Raw genomic sequence first — 19,847 nt, 5'->3', positions numbered from 1 at the left:
CCTTCCAACGGTGTTGAGGCGGGTGGGAACAGCCGGGGGTTGAGGGTACTGTGCTAAAAGAGGTGGAGTTATGCAGATCTAAAACGCGTGGATTGCAGCAGCAGCAAGCCGAAAAGTGCAGGCATGTGAGGGATCTAGAGGTTGACAGCATGTCTTAACGGGAGTCCAGGTGGCCATCTCCACAAATGGACTTTTCAGAATCCTTGGGTGGCACCGTAGTCGGAAAGCAATTCTGGTTATCGCTTCTCGGCCTTTTGGCTAAGATCAAGTGTAGTATCTGTTCTTATCAGTTTAATATCTGATACGTCCCCTATCTGGGGACCATATATTAAATGGATTTTTAGAACAGGGAGATGGAAAAAGAGCTTGCTCTGTCCACTCCACGCATTGACCTGGTATTGCAGTATCTCCAGGACCGGTGCACCCCTTCTTTAATGCAGTTTCTAAAATCAGAAAGAATTGAATTCAATGCTTTTTGTTCATTTTGCTTGTTTGTCGGATTTTGGGATGGACTCTTTGGCTTTGCTTTTCTTCTCCTCATTGGATTTTTCATGTTAAAAGTTGCAGAAGCCAGATGACAAGCTCATTTTGGTTCAACTTCAGCAACTGTGCATTGCATTGCCATGTAATGTAATGTAATGCAATGCTATCTATCTAGCTCTCCCTCTATACTTCCTTTTGGATAAACAGACATATTAGGCAAGCATTTTGGAGCTTTCACCTAAATAACTACAGGTGGTGAGATAAGCTGCACAATATAATTGACCTTTCAGTATATTGTTGCACACACACCATCTATTTAGCAAATGCCCTTGTTATCAACAGCAGCCTTTTAAACTCACCTGAGCTAACAGGTATGTGAGCTGGTTACTCTGCTGCGCTTAAAATTTCTTTTTTGGTTTGCTACAATGCCTTTTCTGAAACGTTGTCTCCCTCTGCTGGAACACTGACTTCTTTCATTTAATGCCTGCAGACTATAAAAGAGAAACCAACCCAAAAAGTTTGGTTGATTAGTCTGTGGCATTCTTTTAAACTGTTGCTTATGGCGGTCTCTGTGAGCTTCTCAGTGACATTCAGCCATCCAGGTATCCCGCCTGCAGTAGACGGAATGTGGCAATGGAACGCTGGCTGCGCGTGTCATAATAGGCTCTGAGCCTTTATATACCTGCGCACAGCAGCAGCCACCTTCAGTCTGCTGCTGGACAGCCAGCAGCAGCAGCAGCAGGAGAGGTAATTAATCAGCAACCCTCCTGCTAAGGGTAGACAGCTGCTCGTTCCACCCCCCCCCCCGCCTTAATTGGTTCTCCTCCCTTCCAACGGTGTTGAGGCGGGTGGGAACAGCCGGGGGTTGAGGGTACTGTGCTAAAAGAGGTGGAGTTATGCAGATCTAAAACGCGTGGATTGCAGCAGCAGCAAGCCGAAAAGTGCAGGCATGTGAGGGATCTAGAGGTTGACAGCATGTCTTCTTAACGGGAGTCCAGGTGGCCATCTCCACAAATGGACTTTTCAGAATCCTTGGGTGGCACCGTAGTCGGAAACCAATTCTGGTTATCGCTTCTCGGCCTTTTGGCTAAGATGAAGTGTAGTATCTGTTCTTATCAGTTTAATATCTGATACGTCCCCTATCTGGGGACCATATATTAAATGGATTTTTAGAACAGGGAGATGGAAAAAGAGCTTGCTCTGTCCACTCCACGCATTGACCTGGTATTGCAGTATCTCCAGGACCGGTGCACCCCTTCTTTAATGCAGTTTCTAAAATCAGAAAGAATTGAATTCAATGCTTTTTGTTCATTTTGCTTGTTTGTCGGATTTTGGGATGGACTCTTTGGCTTTGCTTTTCTTCTCCTCATTGGATTTTTCATGTTAAAAGTTGCAGAAGCCAGATGACAAGCTCATTTTGGTTCAACTTCAGCAACTGTGCATTGCATTGCCATGTAATGTAATGTAATGCAATGCTATCTATCTAGCTCTCCCTCTATACTTCCTTTTGGATAAACAGACATATTAGGCAAGCATTTTGGAGCTTTCACCTAAATAACTACAGGTGGTGAGATAAGCTGCACAATATAATTGACCTTTCAGTATATTGTTGCACACACACCATCTATTTAGCAAATGCCCTTGTTATCAACAGCAGCCTTTTAAACTCACCTGAGCTAACAGGTATGTGAGCTGGTTACTCTGCTGCGCTTAAAATTTCTTTTTTGGTTTGCTACAATGCCTTTTCTGAAACGTTGTCTCCCTCTGCTGGAACACTGACTTCTTTCATTTAATGCCTGCAGACTATAAAAGAGAAACCAACCCAAAAAGTTTGGTTGATTAGTCTGTGGCATTCTTTTAAACTGTTGCTTATGGCGGTCTCTGTGAGCTTCTCAGTGACATTCAGCCATCCAGGTATCCCGCCTGCAGTAGACGGAATGTGGCAATGGAACGCTGGCTGCGCGTGTCATAATAGGCTCTGAGCCTTTATATACCTGCGCACAGCAGCAGCCACCTTCAGTCTGCTGCTGGACAGCCAGCAGCAGCAGCAGCAGGAGAGGTAATTAATCAGCAACCCTCCTGCTAAGGGTAGACAGCTGCTCGTTCCACCCCCCCCCCCCCGCCTTAATTGGTTCTCCTCCCTTCCAACGGTGTTGAGGCGGGTGGGAACAGCCGGGGGTTGAGGGTACTGTGCTAAAAGAGGTGGAGTTATGCAGATCTAAAACGCGTGGATTGCAGCAGCAGCAAGCCGAAAAGTGCAGGCATGTGAGGGATCTAGAGGTTGACAGCATGTCTTCTTAACAGGAGTCCAGGTGGCCATCTCCACAAATGGACTTTTCAGAATCCTTGGGTGGCACCGTAGTCGGAAACCAATTCTGGTTATCGCTTCTCGGCCTTTTGGCTAAGATCAAGTGTAGTATCTGTTCTTATCAGTTTAATATCTGATACGTCCCCTATCTGGGGACCATATATTAAATGGATTTTTAGAACAGGGAGATGGAAAAAGAGCTTGCTCTGTCCACTCCACGCATTGACCTGGTATTGCAGTATCTCCAGGACCGGTGCACCCCTTCTTTAATGCAGTTTCTAAAATCAGAAAGAATTGAATTCAATGCTTTTTGTTCATTTTGCTTGTTTGTCGGATTTTGGGATGGACTCTTTGGCTTTGCTTTTCTTCTCCTCATTGGATTTTTCATGTTAAAAGTTGCAGAAGCCAGATGACAAGCTCATTTTGGTTCAACTTCAGCAACTGTGCATTGCATTGCCATGTAATGTAATGTAATGCAATGCTATCTATCTAGCTCTCCCTCTATACTTCCTTTTGGATAAACAGACATATTAGGCAAGCATTTTGGAGCTTTCACCTAAATAACTACAGGTGGTGAGATAAGCTGCACAATATAATTGACCTTTCAGTATATTGTTGCACACACACCATCTATTTAGCAAATGCCCTTGTTATCAACAGCAGCCTTTTAAACTCACCTGAGCTAACAGGTATGTGAGCTGGTTACTCTGCTGCGCTTAAAATTTCTTTTTTGGTTTGCTACAATGCCTTTTCTGAAACGTTGTCTCCCTCTGCTGGAACACTGACTTCTTTCATTTAATGCCTGCAGACTATAAAAGAGAAACCAACCCAAAAAGTTTGGTTGATTAGTCTGTGGCATTCTTTTAAACTGTTGCTTATGGCGGTCTCTGTGAGCTTCTCAGTGACATTCAGCCATCCAGGTATCCCGCCTGCAGTAGACGGAATGTGGCAATGGAACGCTGGCTGCGCGTGTCATAATAGGCTCTGAGCCTTTATATACCTGCGCACAGCAGCAGCCACCTTCAGTCTGCTGCTGGAAAGCCAGCAGCAGCAGCAGCAGGAGAGGTAATTAATCAGCAACCCTCCTGCTAAGGGTAGACAGCTGCTCGTTCCACCCCCCCCCCCCCGCCTTAATTGGTTCTCCTCCCTTCCAACGGTGTTGAGGCGGGTGGGAACAGCCGGGGGTTGAGGGTACTGTGCTAAAAGAGGTGGAGTTATGCAGATCTAAAACGCGTGGATTGCAGCAGCAGCAAGCCGAAAAGTGCAGGCATGTGAGGGATCTAGAGGTTGACAGCATGTCTTCTTAACGGGAGTCCAGGTGGCCATCTCCACAAATGGACTTTTCAGAATCCTTGGGTGGCACCGTAGTCGGAAACCAATTCTGGTTATCGCTTCTCGGCCTTTTGGCTAAGATCAAGTGTAGTATCTGTTCTTATCAGTTTAATATCTGATACGTCCCCTATCTGGGGACCATATATTAAATGGATTTTTAGAACAGGGAGATGGAAAAAGAGCTTGCTCTGTCCACTCCACGCATTGACCTGGTATTGCAGTATCTCCAGGACCGGTGCACCCCTTCTTTAATGCAGTTTCTAAAATCAGAAAGAATTGAATTCAATGCTTTTTGTTCATTTTGCTTGTTTGTCGGATTTTGGGATGGACTCTTTGGCTTTGCTTTTCTTCTCCTCATTGGATTTTTCATGTTAAAAGTTGCAGAAGCCAGATGACAAGCTCATTTTGGTTCAACTTCAGCAACTGTGCATTGCATTGCCATGTAATGTAATGTAATGCAATGCTATCTATCTAGCTCTCCCTCTATACTTCCTTTTGGATAAACAGACATATTAGGCAAGCATTTTGGAGCTTTCACCTAAATAACTACAGGTGGTGAGATAAGCTGCACAATATAATTGACCTTTCAGTATATTGTTGCACACACACCATCTATTTAGCAAATGCCCTTGTTATCAACAGCAGCCTTTTAAACTCACCTGAGCTAACAGGTATGTGAGCTGGTTACTCTGCTGCGCTTAAAATTTCTTTTTTGGTTTGCTACAATGCCTTTTCTGAAACGTTGTCTCCCTCTGCTGGAACACTGACTTCTTTCATTTAATGCCTGCAGACTATAAAAGAGAAACCAACCCAAAAAGTTTGGTTGATTAGTCTGTGGCATTCTTTTAAACTGTTGCTTATGGCGGTCTCTGTGAGCTTCTCAGTGACATTCAGCCATCCAGGTATCCCGCCTGCAGTAGACGGAATGTGGCAATGGAACGCTGGCTGCGCGTGTCATAATAGGCTCTGAGCCTTTATATACCTGCGCACAGCAGCAGCCACCTTCAGTCTGCTGCTGGACAGCCAGCAGCAGCAGCAGCAGGAGAGGTAATTAATCAGCAACCCTCCTGCTAAGGGTAGACAGCTGCTCGTTCCACCCCCCCCCCCCCCCGCCTTAATTGGTTCTCCTCCCTTCCAACGGTGTTGAGGCGGGTGGGAACAGCCGGGGGTTGAGGGTACTGTGCTAAAAGAGGTGGAGTTATGCAGATCTAAAACGCGTGGATTGCAGCAGCAGCAAGCCGAAAAGTGCAGGCATGTGAGGGATCTAGAGGTTGACAGCATGTCTTCTTAACGGGAGTCCAGGTGGCCATCTCCACAAATGGACTTTTCAGAATCCTTGGGTGGCACCGTAGTCGGAAACCAATTCTGGTTATCGCTTCTCGGCCTTTTGGCTAAGATCAAGTGTAGTATCTGTTCTTATCAGTTTAATATCTGATACGTCCCCTATCTGGGGACCATATATTAAATGGATTTTTAGAACAGGGAGATGGAAAAAGAGCTTGCTCTGTCCACTCCACGCATTGACCTGGTATTGCAGTATCTCCAGGACCGGTGCACCCCTTCTTTAATGCAGTTTCTAAAATCAGAAAGAATTGAATTCAATGCTTTTTGTTCATTTTGCTTGTTTGTCGGATTTTGGGATGGACTCTTTGGCTTTGCTTTTCTTCTCCTCATTGGATTTTTCATGTTAAAAGTTGCAGAAGCCAGATGACAAGCTCATTTTGGTTCAACTTCAGCAACTGTGCATTGCATTGCCATGTAATGTAATGTAATGCAATGCTATCTATCTAGCTCTCCCTCTATACTTCCTTTTGGATAAACAGACATATTAGGCAAGCATTTTGGAGCTTTCACCTAAATAACTACAGGTGGTGAGATAAGCTGCACAATATAATTGACCTTTCAGTATATTGTTGCACACACACCATCTATTTAGCAAATGCCCTTGTTATCAACAGCAGCCTTTTAAACTCACCTGAGCTAACAGGTATGTGAGCTGGTTACTCTGCTGCGCTTAAAATTTCTTTTTTGGTTTGCTACAATGCCTTTTCTGAAACGTTGTCTCCCTCTGCTGGAACACTGACTTCTTTCATTTAATGCCTGCAGACTATAAAAGAGAAACCAACCCAAAAAGTTTGGTTGATTAGTCTGTGGCATTCTTTTAAACTGTTGCTTATGGCGGTCTCTGTGAGCTTCTCAGTGACATTCAGCCATCCAGGTATCCCGCCTGCAGTAGACGGAATGTGGCAATGGAACGCTGGCTGCGCGTGTCATAATAGGCTCTGAGCCTTTATATACCTGCGCACAGCAGCAGCCACCTTCAGTCTGCTGCTGGACAGCCAGCAGCAGCAGCAGCAGGAGAGGTAATTAATCAGCAACCCTCCTGCTAAGGGTAGACAGCTGCTCGTTCCACCCCCCCCCCCCGCCTTAATTGGTTCTCCTCCCTTCCAACGGTGTTGAGGCGGGTGGGAACAGCCGGGGGTTGAGGGTACTGTGCTAAAAGAGGTGGAGTTATGCAGATCTAAAACGCGTGGATTGCAGCAGCAGCAAGCCAAAAAGTGCAGGCATGTGAGGGATCTAGAGGTTGACAGCATGTCTTCTTAACGGGAGTCCAGGTGGCCATCTCCACAAATGGACTTTTCAGAATCCTTGGGTGGCACCGTAGTCGGAAACCAATTCTGGTTATCGCTTCTCGGCCTTTTGGCTAAGATCAAGTGTAGTATCTGTTCTTATCAGTTTAATATCTGATACGTCCCCTATCTGGGGACCATATATTAAATGGATTTTTAGAACAGGGAGATGGAAAAAGAGCTTGCTCTGTCCACTCCACGCATTGACCTGGTATTGCAGTATCTCCAGGACCGGTGCACCCCTTCTTTAATGCAGTTTCTAAAATCAGAAAGAATTGAATTCAATGCTTTTTGTTCATTTTGCTTGTTTGTCGGATTTTGGGATGGACTCTTTGGCTTTGCTTTTCTTCTCCTCATTGGATTTTTCATGTTAAAAGTTGCAGAAGCCAGATGACAAGCTCATTTTGGTTCAACTTCAGCAACTGTGCATTGCATTGCCATGTAATGTAATGTAATGCAATGCTATCTATCTAGCTCTCCCTCTATACTTCCTTTTGGATAAACAGACATATTAGGCAAGCATTTTGGAGCTTTCACCTAAATAACTACAGGTGGTGAGATAAGCTGCACAATATAATTGACCTTTCAGTATATTGTTGCACACACACCATCTATTTAGCAAATGCCCTTGTTATCAACAGCAGCCTTTTAAACTCACCTGAGCTAACAGGTATGTGAGCTGGTTACTCTGCTGCGCTTAAAATTTCTTTTTTGGTTTGCTACAATGCCTTTTCTGAAACGTTGTCTCCCTCTGCTGGAACACTGACTTCTTTCATTTAATGCCTGCAGACTATAAAAGAGAAACCAACCCAAAAAGTTTGGTTGATTAGTCTGTGGCATTCTTTTAAACTGTTGCTTATGGCGGTCTCTGTGAGCTTCTCAGTGACATTCAGCCATCCAGGTATCCCTCCTGCAGTAGACGGAATGTGGCAATGGAACGCTGGCTGCGCGTGTCATAATAGGCTCTGAGCCTTTATATACCTGCGCACAGCAGCAGCCACCTTCAGTCTGCTGCTGGACAGCCAGCAGCAGCAGCAGCAGGAGAGGTAATTAATCAGCAACCCTCCTGCTAAGGGTAGACAGCTGCTCGTTCCACCCCCCCCCCCGTCTTAATTGGTTCTCCTCCCTTCCAACGGTGTTGAGGCGGGTGGGAACAGCCGGGGGTTGAGGGTACTGTGCTAAAAGAGGTGGAGTTATGCAGATCTAAAACGCGTGGATTGCAGCAGCAGCAAGCCGAAAAGTGCAGGCATGTGAGGGATCTAGAGGTTGACAGCATGTCTTCTTAACGGGAGTCCAGGTGGCCATCTCCACAAATGGACTTTTCAGAATCCTTGGGTGGCACCGTAGTCGGAAACCAATTCTGGTTATCGCTTCTCGGCCTTTTGGCTAAGATCAAGTGTAGTATCTGTTCTTATCAGTTTAATATCTGATACGTCCCCTATCTGGGGACCATATATTAAATGGATTTTTAGAACAGGGAGATGGAAAAAGAGCTTGCTTTGTCCACTCCACGCATTGACCTGGTATTGCAGTATCTCCAGGACCGGTGCACCCCTTCTTTAATGCAGTTTCTAAAATCAGAAAGAATTGAATTCAATGCTTTTTGTTCATTTTGCTTGTTTGTCGGATTTTGGGATGGACTCTTTGGCTTTGCTTTTCTTCTCCTCATTGGATTTTTCATGTTAAAAGTTGCAGAAGCCAGATGACAAGCTCATTTTGGTTCAACTTCAGCAACTGTGCATTGCATTGCCATGTAATGTAATGTAATGCAATGCTATCTATCTAGCTCTCCCTCTATACTTCCTTTTGGATAAACAGACATATTAGGCAAGCATTTTGGAGCTTTCACCTAAATAACTACAGGTGGTGAGATAAGCTGCACAATATAATTGACCTTTCAGTATATTGTTGCACACACACCATCTATTTAGCAAATGCCCTTGTTATCAACAGCAGCCTTTTAAACTCACCTGAGCTAACAGGTATGTGAGCTGGTTACTCTGCTGCGCTTAAAATTTCTTTTTTGGTTTGCTACAATGCCTTTTCTGAAACGTTGTCTCCCTCTGCTGGAACACTGACTTCTTTCATTTAATGCCTGCAGACTATAAAAGAGAAACCAACCCAAAAAGTTTGGTTGATTAGTCTGTGGCATTCTTTTAAACTGTTGCTTATGGCGGTCTCTGTGAGCTTCTCAGTGACATTCAGCCATCCAGGTATCCCGCCTGCAGTAGACGGAATGTGGCAATGGAACGCTGGCTGCGCGTGTCATAATAGGCTCTGAGCCTTTATATACCTGCGCACAGCAGCAGCCACCTTCAGTCTGCTGCTGGACAGCCAGCAGCAGCAGCAGCAAAAGAGGTAATTAATCAGCAACCCTCCTGCTAAGGGTAGACAGCTGCTCGTTCCACCCCCCCCCCCGCCTTAATTGGTTCTCCTCCCTTCCAACGGTGTTGAGGCGGGTGGGAACAGCCGGGGGTTGAGGGTACTGTGCTAAAAGAGGTGGAGTTATGCAGATCTAAAACGCGTGGATTGCAGCAGCAGCAAGCCGAAAAGTGCAGGCATGTGAGGGATCTAGAGGTTGACAGCATGTCTTCTTAACGGGAGTCCAGGTGGCCATCTCCACAAATGGACTTTTCAGAATCCTTGGGTGGCACCGTAGTCGGAAACCAATTCTGGTTATCGCTTCTCGGCCTTTTGGCTAAGATCAAGTGTAGTATCTGTTCTTATCAGTTTAATATCTGATACGTCCCCTATCTGGGGACCATATATTAAATGGATTTTTAGAACAGGGAGATGGAAAAAGAGCTTGCTCTGTCCACTCCACGCATTGACCTGGTATTGCAGTATCTCCAGGACCGGTGCACCCCTTCTTTAATGCAGTTTCTAAAATCAGAAAGAATTGAATTCAATGCTTTTTGTTCATTTTGCTTGTTTGTCGGATTTTGGGATGGACTCTTTGGCTTTGCTTTTCTTCTCCTCATTGGATTTTTCATGTTAAAAGTTGCAGAAGCCAGATGACAAGCTCATTTTGGTTCAACTTCAGCAACTGTGCATTGCATTGCCATGTAATGTAATGTAATGCAATGCTATCTATCTAGCTCTCCCTCTATACTTCCTTTTGGATAAACAGACATATTAGGCAAGCATTTTGGAGCTTTCACCTAAATAACTACAGGTGGTGAGATAAGCTGCACAATATAATTGACCTTTCAGTATATTGTTGCACACACACCATCTATTTAGCAAATGCCCTTGTTATCAACAGCAGCCTTTTAAACTCACCTGAGCTAACAGGTATGTGAGCTGGTTACTCTGCTGCGCTTAAAATTTCTTTTTTGGTTTGCTACAATGCCTTTTCTGAAACGTTGTCTCCCTCTGCTGGAACACTGACTTCTTTCATTTAATGCCTGCAGACTATAAAAGAGAAACCAACCCAAAAAGTTTGGTTGATTAGTCTGTGGCATTCTTTTAAACTGTTGCTTATGGCGGTCTCTGTGAGCTTCTCAGTGACATTCAGCCATCCAGGTATCCCGCCTGCAGTAGACGGAATGTGGCAATGGAACGCTGGCTGCGCGTGTCATAATAGGCTCTGAGCCTTTATATACCTGCGCACAGCAGCAGCCACCTTCAGTCTGCTGCTGGACAGCCAGCAGCAGCAGCAGCAGGAGAGGTAATTAATCAGCAACCCTCCTGCTAAGGGTAGACAGCTGCTCGTTCCACCCCCCCCCCCCCCCGCCTTAATTGGTTCTCCTCCCTTCCAACGGTGTTGAGGCGGGTGGGAACAGCCGGGGGTTGAGGGTACTGTGCTAAAAGAGGTGGAGTTATGCAGATCTAAAACGCGTGGATTGCAGCAGCAGCAAGCCGAAAAGTGCAGGCATGTGAGGGATCTAGAGGTTGACAGCATGTCTTCTTAACGGGAGTCCAGGTGGCCATCTCCACAAATGGACTTTTCAGAATCCTTGGGTGGCACCGTAGTCGGAAACCAATTCTGGTTATCGCTTCTTGGCCTTTTGGCTAAGATCAAGTGTAGTATCTGTTCTTATCAGTTTAATATCTGATACGTCCCCTATCTGGGGACCATATATTAAATGGATTTTTAGAACAGGGAGATGGAAAAAGAGCTTGCTCTGTCCACTCCACGCATTGACCTGGTATTGCAGTATCTCCAGGACCGGTGCACCCCTTCTTTAATGCAGTTTCTAAAATCAGAAAGAATTGAATTCAATGCTTTTTGTTCATTTTGCTTGTTTGTCGGATTTTGGGATGGACTCTTTGGCTTTGCTTTTCTTCTCCTCATTGGATTTTTCATGTTAAAAGTTGCAGAAGCCAGATGACAAGCTCATTTTGGTTCAACTTCAGCAACTGTGCATTGCATTGCCATGTAATGTAATGTAATGCAATGCTATCTATCTAGCTCTCCCTCTATACTTCCTTTTGGATAAACAGACATATTAGGCAAGCATTTTGGAGCTTTCACCTAAATAACTACAGGTGGTGAGATAAGCTGCACAATATAATTGACCTTTCAGTATATTGTTGCACACACACCATCTATTTAGCAAATGCCCTTGTTATCAACAGCAGCCTTTTAAACTCACCTGAGCTAACAGGTATGTGAGCTGGTTACTCTGCTGCGCTTAAAATTTCTTTTTTGGTTTGCTACAATGCCTTTTCTGAAACGTTGTCTCCCTCTGCTGGAACACTGACTTCTTTCATTTAATGCCTGCAGACTATAAAAGAGAAACCAACCCAAAAAGTTTGGTTGATTAGTCTGTGGCATTCTTTTAAACTGTTGCTTATGGCGGTCTCTGTGAGGTTCTCAGTGACATTCAGCCATCCAGGTATCCCTCCTGCAGTAGACGGAATGTGGCAATGGAACGCTGGCTGCGCGTGTCATAATAGGCTCTGAGCCTTTATATACCTGCGCACAGCAGCAGCCACCTTCAGTCTGCTGCTGGACAGCCAGCAGCAGCAGCAGCAGGAGAGGTAATTAATCAGCAACCCTCCTGCTAAGGGTAGACAGCTGCTCGTTCCACCCCCCCCCCCCGTCTTAATTGGTTCTCCTCCCTTCCAACGGTGTTGAGGCGGGTGGGAACAGCCGGGGGTTGAGGGTACTGTGCTAAAAGAGGTGGAGTTATGCAGATCTAAAACGCGTGGATTGCAGCAGCAGCAAGCCGAAAAGTGCAGGCATGTGAGGGATCTAGAGGTTGACAGCATGTCTTCTTAACGGGAGTCCAGGTGGCCATCTCCACAAATGGACTTTTCAGAATCCTTGGGTGGCACCGTAGTCGGAAACCAATTCTGGTTATCGCTTCTCGGCCTTTTGGCTAAGATCAAGTGTAGTATCTGTTCTTATCAGTTTAATATCTGATACGTCCCCTATCTGGGGACCATATATTAAATGGATTTTTAGAACAGGGAGATGGAAAAAGAGCTTGCTCTGTCCACTCCACGCATTGACCTGGTATTGCAGTATCTCCAGGACCGGTGCACCCCTTCTTTAATGCAGTTTCTAAAATCAGAAAGAATTGAATTCAATGCTTTTTGTTCATTTTGCTTGTTTGTCGGATTTTGGGATGGACTCTTTGGCTTTGCTTTTCTTCTCCTCATTGGATTTTTCATGTTAAAAGTTGCAGAAGCCAGATGACAAGCTCATTTTGGTTCAACTTCAGCAACTGTGCATTGCATTGCCATGTAATGTAATGTAATGCAATGCTATCTATCTAGCTCTCCCTCTATACTTCCTTTTGGATAAACAGACATATTAGGCAAGCATTTTGGAGCTTTCACCTAAATAACTACAGGTGGTGAGATAAGCTGCACAATATAATTGACCTTTCAGTATATTGTTGCACACACACCATCTATTTAGCAAATGCCCTTGTTATCAACAGCAGCCTTTTAAACTCACCTGAGCTAACAGGTATGTGAGCTGGTTACTCTGCTGCACTTAAAATTTCTTTTTTGGTTTGCTACAATGCCTTTTCTGAAACGTTGTCTCCCTCTGCTGGAACACTGACTTCTTTCATTTAATGCCTGCAGACTATAAAAGAGAAACCAACCCAAAAAGTTTGGTTGATTAGTCTGTGGCATTCTTTTAAACTGTTGCTTATGGCGGTCTCTGTGAGCTTCTCAGTGACATTCAGCCATCCAGGTATCCCGCCTGCAGTAGACAGAATGTGGCAATGGAACGCTGGCTGCGCGTGTCATAATAGGCTCTGAGCCTTTATATACCTGCGCACAGCAGCAGCCACCTTCAGTCTGCTGCTGGACAGCCAGCAGCAGCAGCAGCAGGAGAGGTAATTAATCAGCAACCCTCCTGCTAAGGGTAGACAGCTGCTCGTTCCACCCCCCCCCCCTTAATTGGTTCTCCTCCCTTCCAACGGTGTTGAGGCGGGTGGGAACAGCCGGGGGTTGAGGGTACTGTGCTAAAAGAGGTGGAGTTATGCAGATCTAAAACGCGTGGATTGCAGCAGCAGCAAGCCGAAAAGTGCAGGCATGTGAGGGATCTAGAGGTTGACAGCATGTCTTCTTAACGGGAGTCCAGGTGGCCATCTCCACAAATGGACTTTTCAGAATCCTTGGGTGGCACCGTAGTCGGAAACCAATTCTGGTTATCGCTTCTCGGCCTTTTGGCTAAGATCAAGTGTAGTATCTGTTCTTATCAGTTTAATATCTGATACGTCCCCTATCTGGGGACCATATATTAAATGGATTTTTAGAACAGGGAGATGGAAAAAGAGCTTGCTCTGTCCACTCCACGCATTGACCTGGTATTGCAGTATCTCCAGGACCGGTGCACCCCTTCTTTAATGCAGTTTCTAAAATCAGAAAGAATTGAATTCAATGCTTTTTGTTCATTTTGCTTGTTTGTCGGATTTTGGGATGGACTCTTTGGCTTTGCTTTTCTTCTCCTCATTGGATTTTTCATGTTAAAAGTTGCAGAAGCCAGATGACAAGCTCATTTTGGTTCAACTTCAGCAACTGTGCATTGCATTGCCATGTAATGTAATGTAATGCAATGCTATCTATCTAGCTCTCCCTCTATACTTCCTTTTGGATAAACAGACATATTAGGCAAGCATTTTGGAGCTTTCACCTAAATAACTACAGGTGGTGAGATAAGCTGCACAATATAATTGACCTTTCAGTATATTGTTGCACACACACCATCTATTTAGCAAATGCCCTTGTTATCAACAGCAGCCTTTTAAACTCACCTGAGCTAACAGGTATGTGAGCTGGTTACTCTGCTGCGCTTAAAATTTCTTTTTTGGTTTGCTACAATGCCTTTTCTGAAACGTTGTCTCCCTCTGCTGGAACACTGACTTCTTTCATTTAATGCCTGCAGACTATAAAAGAGAAACCAACCCAAAAAGTTTGGTTGATTAGTCTGTGGCATTCTTTTAAACTGTTGCTTATGGCGGTCTCTGTGAGCTTCTCAGTGACATTCAGCCATCCAGGTATCCCGCCTGCAGTAGACGGAATGTGGCAATGGAACGCTGGCTGCGCGTGTCATAATAGGCTCTGAGCCTTTATATACCTGCGCACAGCAGCAGCCACCTTCAGTCTGCTGCTGGACAGCCAGCAGCAGCAGCAGCAGGAGAGGTAATTAATCAGCAACCCTCCTGCTAAGGGTAGACAGCTGCTCGTTCCACCCCCCCCCCGCCTTAATTGGTTCTCCTCCCTTCCAACGGTGTTGAGGCGGGTGGGAACAGCCGGGGGTTGAGGGTACTGTGCTAAAAGAGGTGGAGTTATGCAGATCTAAAACGCGTGGATTGCAGCAGCAGCAAGCCGAAAAGTGCAGGCATGTGAGGGATCTAGAGGTTGACAGCATGTCTTCTTAACGGGAGTCCAGGTGGCCATCTCCACAAATGGACTTTTCAGAATCCTTGGGTGGCACCGTAGTCAGAAACCAATTCTGGTTATCGCTTCTCGGCCTTTTGGCTAAGATCAAGTGTAGTATCTGTTCTTATCAGTTTAATATCTGATACGTCCCCTATCTGGGGACCATATATTAAATGGATTTTTAGAACAGGGAGATGGAAAAAGAGCTTGCTCTGTCCACTCCACGCATTGACCTGGTATTGCAGTATCTCCAGGACCGGTGCACCCCTTCTTTAATGCAGTTTCTAAAATCAGAAAGAATTGAATTCAATGCTTTTTGTTCATTTTGCTTGTTTGTCGGATTTTGGGATGGACTCTTTGGCTTTGCTTTTCTTCTCCTCATTGGATTTTTCATGTTAAAAGTTGCAGAAGCCAGATGACAAGCTCATTTTGGTTCAACTTCAGCAACTGTGCATTGCATTGCCATGTAATGTAATGTAATGCAATGCTATCTATCTAGCTCTCCCTCTATACTTCCTTTTGGATAAACAGACATATTAGGCAAGCATTTTGGAGCTTTCACCTAAATAACTACAGGTGGTGAGATAAGCTGCACAATATAATTGACCTTTCAGTATATTGTTGCACACACACCATCTATTTAGCAAATGCCCTTGTTATCAACAGCAGCCTTTTAAACTCACCTGAGCTAACAGGTATGTGAGCTGGTTACTCTGCTGCGCTTAAAATTTCTTTTTTGGTTTGCTACAATGCCTTTTCTGAAACGTTGTCTCCCTCTGCTGGAACACTGACTTCTTTCATTTAATGCCTGCAGACTATAAAAGAGAAACCAACCCAAAAAGTTTGGTTGATTAGTCTGTGGCATTATTTTAAACTGTTGCTTATGGCGGTCTCTGTGAGCTTCTCAGTGACATTCAGCCATCCAGGTATCCCGCCTGCAGTAGACGGAATGTGGCAATGGAACGCTGGCTGCGCGTGTCATAATAGGCTCTGAGCCTTTATATACCTGCGCACAGCAGCAGCCACCTTCAGTCTGCTGCTGGACAGCCAGCAGCAGCAGCAGCAGGAGAGGTAATTAATCAGCAACCCTCCTGCTAAGGGTAGACAGCTGCTCGTTCCACCCCCCCCCCCGCCTTAATTGGTTCTCCTCCCTTCCAACGGTGTTGAGGCGGGTGGGAACAGCCGGGGGTTGAGGGTACTGTGCTAAAAGAGGTGGAGTTATGCAGATCTAAAACGCGTGGATTGCAGCAGCAGCAAGCCGAAAAGTGCAGGCATGTGAGGGATCTAGAGGTTGACAGCATGTCTTCTTAACGGGAGTCCAGGTGGCCATCTCCACAAATGGACTTTTCAGAATCCTTGGGTGGCACCGTAGTCGGAAACCAATTCTGGTTATCGCTTCTCGGCCTTTTGGCTAAGATCAAGTGTAGTATCTGTTCTTATCAGTTTAATATCTGATACGTCCCCTATCTGGGGACCATATATTAAATGGATTTTTAGAACAGGGAGATGGAAAAAGAGCTTGCTCTGTCCACTCCACGCATTGACCTGGTATTGCAGTATCTCCAGGACCGGTGCACCCCTTCTTTAATGCAGTTTCTAAAATCAGAAAGAATTGAATTCAATGCTTTTTGTTCATTTTGCTTGTTTGTCGGATTTTGGGATGGACTCTTTGGCTTTGCTTTTCTTCTCCTCATTGGATTTTTCATGTTAAAAGTTGCAGAAGCCAGATGACAAGCTCATTTTGGTTCAACTTCAGCAACTGTGCATTGCATTGCCATGTAATGTAATGTAATGCAATGCTATCTATCTAGCTCTCCCTCTATACTTCCTTTTGGATAAACAGACATATTAGGCAAGCATTTTGGAGCTTTCACCTAAATAACTACAGGTGGTGAGATAAGCTGCACAATATAATTGACCTTTCAGTATATTGTTGCACACACACCATCTATTTAGCAAATGCCCTTGTTATCAACAGCAGCCTTTTAAACTCACCTGAGCTAACAGGTATGTGAGCTGGTTACTCTGCTGCGCTTAAAATTTCTTTTTTGGTTTGCTACAATGCCTTTTCTGAAACGTTGTCTCCCTCTGCTGGAACACTGACTTCTTTCATTTAATGCCTGCAGACTATAAAAGAGAAACCAACCCAAAAAGTTTGGTTGATTAGTCTGTGGCATTCTTTTAAACTGTTGCTTATGGCGGTCTCTGTGAGCTTCTCAGTGACATTCAGCCATCCAGGTATCCCGCCTGCAGTAGACGGAATGTGGCAATGGAACGCTGGCTGCGCGTGTCATAATAGGCTCTGAGCCTTTATATACCTGCGCACAGCAGCAGCCACCTTCAGTCTGCTGCTGGACAGCCAGCAGCAGCAGCAGCAGGAGAGGTAATTAATCAGCAACCCTCCTGCTAAGGGTAGACAGCTGCTCGTTCCACCCCCCCCCCCGCCTTAATTGGTTCTCCTCCCTTCCAACGGTGTTGAGGCGGGTGGGAACAGCCGGGGGTTGAGGGTACTGTGCTAAAAGAGGTGGAGTTATGCAGATCTAAAACGCGTGGATTGCAGCAGCAGCAAGCCGAAAAGTGCAGGCATGTGAGGGATCTAGAGGTTGACAGCATGTCTTCTTAACGGGAGTCCAGGTGGCCATCTCCACAAATGGACTTTTCAGAATCCTTGGGTGGCACCGTAGTCGGAAACCAATTCTGGTTATCGCTTCTCGGCCTTTTGGCTAAGATCAAGTGTAGTATCTGTTCTTATCAGTTTAATATCTGATACGTCCCCTATCTGGGGACCATATATTAAATGGATTTTTAGAACAGGGAGATGGAAAAAGAGCTTGCTCTGTCCACTCCACGCATTGACCTGGTATTGCAGTATCTCCAGGACCGGTGCACCCCTTCTTTAATGCAGTTTCTAAAATCAGAAAGAATTGAATTCAATGCTTTTTGTTCATTTTGCTTGTTTGTCGGATTTTGGGATGGACTCTTTGGCTTTGCTTTTCTTCTCCTCATTGGATTTTTCATGTTAAAAGTTGCAGAAGCCAGATGACAAGCTCATTTTGGTTCAACTTCAGCAACTGTGCATTGCATTGCCATGTAATGTAATGTAATGCAATGCTATCTATCTAGCTCTCCCTCTATACTTCCTTTTGGATAAACAGACATATTAGGCAAGCATTTTGGAGCTTTCACCTAAATAACTACAGGTGGTGAGATAAGCTGCACAATATAATTGACCTTTCAGTATATTGTTGCACACACACCATCTATTTAGCAAATGCCCTTGTTATCAACAGCAGCCTTTTAAACTCACCTGAGCTAACAGGTTTGTGAGCTGGCTACTCTGCTGCACTTAAAATTTCTTTTTTGGTTTGCTACAATGCCTTTTCTGAAACGTTGTCTCCCTCTGCTGGAACACTGACTTCTTTCATTTAATGCCTGCAGACTATAAAAGAGAAACCAACCCAAAAAGTTTGGTTGATTAGTCTGTGGCATTCTTTTAAACTGTTGCTTATGGCGGTCTCTGTGAGCTTCTCAGTGACATTCAGCCATCCAGGTATCCCGCCTGCAGTAGACGGAATGGGGCAATGGAACGCTGGCTGCGCGTGTCATAATAGGCTCTGAGCCTTTATATACCTGCGCACAGCAGCAGCCACCTTCAGTCTGCTGCTGGACAGCCAGCAGCAGCAGCAGCAGGAGAGGTAATTAATCAGCAACCCTCCTGCTAAGGGTAGACAGCTGCTCGTTCCACCCCCCCCCCCCCGCCTTAATTGGTTCTCCTCCCTTCCAACGGTGTTGAGGCGGGTGGGAACAGCCGGGGGTTGAGGGTACTGTGCTAAAAGAGGTGGAGTTATGCAGATCTAAAACGCGTGGATTGCAGCAGCAGCAAGCCGAAAAGTGCAGGCATGTGAGGGATCTAGAGGTTGACAGCATGTCTTCTTAACGGGAGTCCAGGTGGCCATCTCCACAAATGGACTTTTCAGAATCCTTGGGTGGCACCGTAGTCGGAAACCAATTCTGGTTATCGCTTCTCGGCCTTTTGGCTAAGATCAAGTGTAGTATCTGTTCTTATCAGTTTAATATCTGATACGTCCCCTATCTGGGGACCATATATTAAATGGATTTTTAGAACAGGGAGATGGAAAAAGAGCTTGCTCTGTCCACTCCACGCATTGACCTGGTATTGCAGTATCTCCAGGACCGGTGCACCCCTTCTTTAATGCAGTTTCTAAAATCAGAAAGAATTGAATTCAATGCTTTTTGTTCATTTTGCTTGTTTGTCGGATTTTGGGATGGACTCTTTGGCTTTGCTTTTCTTCTCCTCATTGGATTTTTCATGTTAAAAGTTGCAGAAGCCAGATGACAAGCTCATTTTGGTTCAACTTCAGCAACTGTGCATTGCATTGCCATGTAATGTAATGTAATGCAATGCTATCTATCTAGCTCTCCCTCTATACTTCCTTTTGGATAAACAGACATATTAGGCAAGCATTTTGGAGCTTTCACCTAAATAACTACAGGTGGTGAGATAAGCTGCACAATATAATTGACCTTTCAGTATATTGTTGCACACACACCATCTATTTAGCAAATGCCCTTGTTATCAACAGCAGCCTTTTAAACTCACCTGAGCTAACAGGTATGTGAGCTGGTTACTCTGCTGCGCTTAAAATTTCTTTTTTGGTTTGCTACAATGCCTTTTCTGAAACGTTGTCTCCCTCTGCTGGAACACTGACTTCTTTCATTTAATGCCTGCAGACTATAAAAGAGAAACCAACCCAAAAAGTTTGGTTGATTAGTCTGTGGCATTCTTTTAAACTGTTGCTTATGGCGGTCTCTGTGAGCTTCTCAGTGACATTCAGCCATCCAGGTATCCCGCCTGCAGTAGATGGAATGGGGCAATGGAACGCTGGCTGCGCGTGTCATAATAGGCTCTGAGCCTTTATATACCTGCGCACAGCAGCAGCCACCTTCAGTCTGCTGCTGGACAGCCAGCAGCAGCAGCAGCAGGAGAGGTAATTAATCAGCAACCCTCCTGCTAAGGGTAGACAGCTGCTCGTTCCACCCCCCCCCCCCCCGCCTTAATTGGTTCTCCTCCCTTCCAACGGTGTTGAGGCGGGTGGGAACAGCCGGGGGTTGAGGGTACTGTGCTAAAAGAGGTGGAGTTATGCAGATCTAAAACGCGTGGATTGCAGCAGCAGCAAGCCGAAAAGTGCAGGCATGTGAGGGATCTAGAGGTTGACAGCATGTCT

The 19,847-nt window shown here is 45.2% G+C and overlaps 15 non-coding genes across 15 annotated transcripts; all 15 read left to right on the top strand.

Moving 5' to 3' along the window:
- The first annotated feature begins 238 nt into the window (after positions 1-238).
- Positions 239-429, top strand: LOC141184118 (U2 spliceosomal RNA). Its single transcript, XR_012258904.1, has one exon. It is a non-coding gene; the product is annotated as a U2 spliceosomal RNA (small nuclear RNA).
- A 1,121-nt stretch (positions 430-1,550) lies between these two features.
- On the top strand, positions 1,551-1,741 carry LOC141185265 (U2 spliceosomal RNA). Its single transcript, XR_012259944.1, has one exon. It is a non-coding gene; the product is annotated as a U2 spliceosomal RNA (small nuclear RNA).
- A 1,123-nt stretch (positions 1,742-2,864) lies between these two features.
- Positions 2,865-3,055, top strand: LOC141184106 (U2 spliceosomal RNA). Its single transcript, XR_012258893.1, has one exon. It is a non-coding gene; the product is annotated as a U2 spliceosomal RNA (small nuclear RNA).
- A 1,123-nt stretch (positions 3,056-4,178) lies between these two features.
- Positions 4,179-4,369, top strand: LOC141184094 (U2 spliceosomal RNA). Its single transcript, XR_012258882.1, has one exon. It is a non-coding gene; the product is annotated as a U2 spliceosomal RNA (small nuclear RNA).
- A 1,125-nt stretch (positions 4,370-5,494) lies between these two features.
- Positions 5,495-5,685, top strand: LOC141191420 (U2 spliceosomal RNA). The gene has a single exon (XR_012265414.1). It is a non-coding gene; the product is annotated as a U2 spliceosomal RNA (small nuclear RNA).
- Positions 5,686-6,807: 1,122 nt separating this feature from the next.
- Positions 6,808-6,998, top strand: LOC141191407 (U2 spliceosomal RNA). The gene has a single exon (XR_012265403.1). It is a non-coding gene; the product is annotated as a U2 spliceosomal RNA (small nuclear RNA).
- Positions 6,999-8,119: 1,121 nt separating this feature from the next.
- LOC141184434 (U2 spliceosomal RNA) lies at positions 8,120-8,310 on the top strand. Its single transcript, XR_012259189.1, has one exon. It is a non-coding gene; the product is annotated as a U2 spliceosomal RNA (small nuclear RNA).
- A 1,121-nt stretch (positions 8,311-9,431) lies between these two features.
- LOC141191396 (U2 spliceosomal RNA) lies at positions 9,432-9,622 on the top strand. The gene has a single exon (XR_012265392.1). It is a non-coding gene; the product is annotated as a U2 spliceosomal RNA (small nuclear RNA).
- Positions 9,623-10,747: 1,125 nt separating this feature from the next.
- On the top strand, positions 10,748-10,938 carry LOC141191196 (U2 spliceosomal RNA). The gene has a single exon (XR_012265195.1). It is a non-coding gene; the product is annotated as a U2 spliceosomal RNA (small nuclear RNA).
- Positions 10,939-12,060: 1,122 nt separating this feature from the next.
- Positions 12,061-12,251, top strand: LOC141191384 (U2 spliceosomal RNA). Its single transcript, XR_012265381.1, has one exon. It is a non-coding gene; the product is annotated as a U2 spliceosomal RNA (small nuclear RNA).
- Positions 12,252-13,369: 1,118 nt separating this feature from the next.
- Positions 13,370-13,560, top strand: LOC141191373 (U2 spliceosomal RNA). The gene has a single exon (XR_012265370.1). It is a non-coding gene; the product is annotated as a U2 spliceosomal RNA (small nuclear RNA).
- Positions 13,561-14,680: 1,120 nt separating this feature from the next.
- Positions 14,681-14,871, top strand: LOC141191361 (U2 spliceosomal RNA). Its single transcript, XR_012265358.1, has one exon. It is a non-coding gene; the product is annotated as a U2 spliceosomal RNA (small nuclear RNA).
- Positions 14,872-15,992: 1,121 nt separating this feature from the next.
- Positions 15,993-16,183, top strand: LOC141191350 (U2 spliceosomal RNA). The gene has a single exon (XR_012265347.1). It is a non-coding gene; the product is annotated as a U2 spliceosomal RNA (small nuclear RNA).
- Positions 16,184-17,304: 1,121 nt separating this feature from the next.
- On the top strand, positions 17,305-17,495 carry LOC141191339 (U2 spliceosomal RNA). The gene has a single exon (XR_012265336.1). It is a non-coding gene; the product is annotated as a U2 spliceosomal RNA (small nuclear RNA).
- A 1,123-nt stretch (positions 17,496-18,618) lies between these two features.
- On the top strand, positions 18,619-18,809 carry LOC141191328 (U2 spliceosomal RNA). Its single transcript, XR_012265325.1, has one exon. It is a non-coding gene; the product is annotated as a U2 spliceosomal RNA (small nuclear RNA).
- The last annotated feature ends 1,038 nt before the right edge of the window (positions 18,810-19,847 follow it).

Source organism: Phyllobates terribilis, unplaced genomic scaffold (genome assembly GCF_046119375.1).
Source record: "Phyllobates terribilis strain yellow unplaced genomic scaffold, ASM4611937v1 Scaffold_40__1_contigs__length_11209783, whole genome shotgun sequence".
In the NCBI taxonomy this organism is placed as follows: domain Eukaryota; kingdom Metazoa; phylum Chordata; class Amphibia; order Anura; family Dendrobatidae; genus Phyllobates; species Phyllobates terribilis.
The sequence above is the reverse complement of the archived record's forward strand: the minus strand, read 5'-3'. Positions and strand labels throughout refer to the sequence as shown.